The sequence below is a fragment of the Tachypleus tridentatus genome, chromosome 3 (genome assembly GCF_004210375.1).
Source record: "Tachypleus tridentatus isolate NWPU-2018 chromosome 3, ASM421037v1, whole genome shotgun sequence".
NCBI classification, from domain to species: domain Eukaryota; kingdom Metazoa; phylum Arthropoda; class Merostomata; order Xiphosura; family Limulidae; genus Tachypleus; species Tachypleus tridentatus.
Window position 1 is genome coordinate 100,251,080 of NC_134827.1, and position 4,535 is coordinate 100,255,614.

General features: G+C 32.8%; 1 protein-coding gene across 1 annotated transcript in view; it reads left to right on the plus strand.

The window, feature by feature from the left end:
• Positions 1-2,962: 2,962 nt before the first annotated feature.
• LOC143247595 (uncharacterized) overlaps positions 2,963-4,535 on the plus strand; it is a gene marked incomplete in the record, with an annotated part of 25,222 nt that continues 23,649 nt past the window's right edge. Inside the window, 1 exon segment of the mRNA XM_076495913.1 lies at positions 2,963-3,062.

The following is a 4,535-nucleotide window of genomic DNA, read 5'->3' on the forward strand; positions in this document are numbered from 1 at the left end:
AATGGAACAACATACATTATTTTGTAGTGGAAGTGGCTCTTAGTCACATGGATAGCACCTAGCAAGTCAGGTAGGTGACACCTCAATGGAACAACATACATTATTTTGTAGTGGAAGTGGCTCTTAGTCACATGGATAGCACCTAGCAAGTCAGGTAGGTGACACCTCAATGAAACAACATACATTATTTTGTAGTGGAAGTGGCTCTTAGTCACATGGATAGCACCTAGCAAGTCAGGTAGGTGACACCTCAATGGAACAACATACATTATTTTGTAGTGGAAGTGGCTCTTAGTCACATGGATAGCACCTAGCAAGTCAGGTAGGTGACACCTCAATGAAACAACATACATTATTTTGTAGTGGAAGTGGCTCTTAGTCACATGGATAGCACCTAGCAAGTCAGGTAGGTGACACCTCAATGAAACAACATACATTATTTTGTAGTGGAAGTGGCTCTTAGTCACATGGATAGCACCTAGCAAGTCAGGTAGGTGACACCTCAATGGAACAACATACATTATTTTGTAGTGGAAGTGGCTCTTAGTCACATGGATAGCACCTAGCAAGTCAGGTAGGTGACACCACAATGAAACAACATACATTATTTTGTAGTGGAAGTGGCTCTTAGTCACATGGATAGCACCTAGCAAGTCAGGTAGGTGACACCTCAATGAAACAACATACATTATTTTGTAGTGGAAGTGGCTCTTAGTCACATGGATAGCACCTATACCATGAGAAGAATGGAATTGTTCCTTTCATTATATAATCCAATTTTTTTAGAATACAGTATAATGATTATTACAGATACTGATTTGCTTCAATCAATGCTATAAACTCTTCAGCAAAATCACCACAGAATACACTTGCTTTCGTCTTTGATTATTATTGTCTGTTTCAAATAAATATTGTTTAATTGTGTTATACACTGCATTCAGTCTTTTTCTTGGTTTCATATGCAGTCGAGGATAAAATAATTCAGAATTTCCCTGCAGTATGTTTTCTTTTGAAACCTCCTGTTATTCTATAGAACTTACTTAATCACTCTGAGAGAGATCAGTCACCTAAAAATACTGCAGGGTAAGTAGGAAGAAGTTAATTTGACACCATGACCAGGATTTGTACTTGTGGAATATCTCTTTTTCTCTCAGTGAGTTTATTTGCCCTTACTCTTCTGAATTGTAATTTGATATGGATGAGTCAAAAGCAACTATGAAGGGAAGCTGACCTATGTCAGAGGTGCAGGAGACTCGATCATTGATTACGTCACCATGAAGAATGAAACAAAACTATATCATGAAATGTATATTGCTAAAAGAATCATATATGACTTTCTACCAACTGATACTTTAAAGACAAGATGGGACATGAGGAGGAAGAGAATCTTATGACTCAGTGGTACTATAAGTATGGCTCAACTAAAAGACGAGAGTTCATAACCTACGTGGAATGTGATTGGTGGACAATGTAAAATAAGAGAGATAAAAAGACGAAGAAAACAAGCCATCAGTGCCATTTATTTTCAAAGTAATATTTTTGTTAAAAAAAGGTTGTAAATTGTATTATGTGCAAAGTGTTTTAAACACCAAAACTTGATAGCTGAACTCACACATTTATATGTGACAAGTTGAACATTATATATGCAAATCGAAGTTTTATTTTGACTGGTAATATAACACTTTTTTATTGTTTAATATAAAGGCTGCAGATGAACTTTTAAATATATTGTGTCAGGTAATTTGTTATTTGTCTTTATCAGTAGACTAGTTGTGGGAATATAATTACAAACCAAATGATACCAGAACTACAAGAGATGGAAACATCCGTTATACGCGAGGTATGTGTTATAAAAGTGTATTATATATTTAAAATGCCCTTGTTGAGCTGGCCTGATTCCAAAACACAATTACAACTGTGAATTTCCTTGGCACAATATTATCGTAGGATTATTTTTATGAAATAGCTCTTAAGGTTACAACAGCAAAGTCGGTGTTTGAGAGGCTAAAATGACCAAAGAAATATATATATATAATTGTTTTTCATCCATTTATACTTTCAGTTGACTTGAGTAAATTTTCATTACACTTATTACAAAAACCACATACGCTTGCACGTTACTCTAAATGTACAGGTTGCAATAAATAATTTCAATCACGCTGGTCAAAAGCCCCAAGTAAAAGAAGGATAAAATTACGTTCCGTGTCTTTCTTCCTGTTACATTATTGAATCGACCATTGACGTCGCAGAAAACATCACAAATCAAAAGAAATTCAACAAGTGGTTTTGAAATAAAAGGTGAAACGGAATTGACAAAAGTTTTGTTTATTGTTACACAAGTACACATTATCTTTTCTGGGAGAAGATTACTGCTCTTAATTGTATATAGTATAATGTCTAATTAATTATTGTAAAATTGTTTATGGTTTGTTTTTATTAAGTACGAATCCAAATAATGTGTTACCTGAGCTCTGCCCATCACCCGATTTCTAACATTATAAATAGTTAAACAACGCTGAGTTACCAATGGGCTAAAGATCAAAATCATTAATGTGTGTTATCAAAAGTTCGACATTAATCACAACAAAAGTCATGAATAATTTCTAAGGAAATGAACATAACAAACATATAGATAATTCGAAATGATAGCGTTGAAATGTGTTTCTTTGCCTGACATTTTGATATGTAAAATCATTTTTTAGTTATGCATATTATTACACAAGGTATTGTCTTTGACATAGTCAACAGAAAAGCCGCAAATTTTATACGTTCACTGTGAAGTAGAACTGTATATATGTTATTTATAGAATAACATATACAACAGTTGTCAACAGTTCCAAGAACCATGGTTATGAGCATTACGTTATACCCAGAGTACAAGTTTCAGCGTAGGTATAAATCATAAGCGAAAAGAGGATTTTCAGAACTGAATTGCACACGTATGTGTCTCGTTCTTCCTATCCCGTGAACCCATGCGAGTGTTTCTGAACAGTGTTAGGTTTTACGTTGTACTTTGGGTTTCTGATAATTAATCGTGATAATTGTATTATAAATGTAAATAGGTAAGTGTTTTTGTTGCGCTTTTCTCCAAGAAATAGGTTTCTCATAAATTTTCACTTGCATTCGAATCATTATAGAAATTAACGAACTATTGTTTTTAATGTTCGAAGTTAAGGTTCTTTTAACAATACTAGTTATTTCGCGTCTAGGAATTAGAATATGGAATTTGAAAATTAGAACTTTAGAGTAAACTAAATTTATTATTAAAACCTTAGTTGTGTACAAAACAGTATCATTAAATATCCGACCACACCATATTATACTGATTGGCAATATATGTTTTAGTTTATTTAGTATATGATACAACTTTTCGAAGTAAATTACCATAAGGTAGTACGCAGGTCCTTGACCTGCTATTCCTTTATTCCCCCCCCCCTTAACTGAGTTACCTTACTTTATAAGATGATATGGAGCTTTTATACTTTAGGCTAATTCAGAAACAGCTCAAATAACAGTTTTCCAGTTGTTACCTGAGTCTTATTGTATTTATTTCAACTTTACGACTGTTAGGCCTACATTATTACTGTTACGTAAACACAGTTTGATGTTTGGCCTATATAAAAATTAATATGCTCAATTCTGTTTCGTCTTTGTCAATGATAGTATGAAATATATGGCATAGAAAATATGTGTAATGGAATTTTTCTTACAGAAAAAAAAATTTAGTAAATGTTTTGTTCATGTTTAATTAAGATAAACCAACATGATATAGGCATTAAATGAGATAGTAATTACAAAATGGAAAGAAATGAAAATAAGTTGTATTGTACTAGTAATGACCCTTTCTAGCTTTAAGTCAGTGTCTGATTTGGATTTTTTTCAACATGAATCAGACCAAAATATTTTTGATATGTTTTTTGAAAGTTTTATTTTGAATTTTCTTGTACAAATAGAACTACTTACATAATACATAATTGTAGCTACATGTAAAAGTAGCATTGTTCCCAAAAGTAATAAAAATAAGATTTGAGTGAAATAATGTAATGTAAAAACATACAAAGCTTGTATTAACAGTAAACTAGGTTTTAAGTTAAAGACATTGAAGTTAAAAAAACGTAGTTTTCTCTATGTACACTTGTTTAACATTTACAGTTTATGTAAAATAACTTCTTTTAAAAGAACAAACTACATTTTCTGAGAACATGGATCACATGGAAGAAAGTAAATGTTTGTGTATAATTTTAATTTCGTTTACTGTCGCATGCATGACCCAGTGGTTTGGCCTCTCCACTTGCAGTCTAAAGGTCATGGGTTCGAATCCCTGCCCCACCAAATATGCTTTCTCTTTTAGCCTAGGGGGCATTATAATGTGATAGTCAATCATACTATTCATTGGTAAAGAATAGCCAAATTGTTTAAAGTAGGTGGTGATGACCAGCTGTCTACTCTCTAGTCTTTTACTGTCAATAGATTAAGAATGGCTGGTGTGATAGCCCTTGTGTAGCTGTGCAAAAAATTCAAAACAAATTAAATAA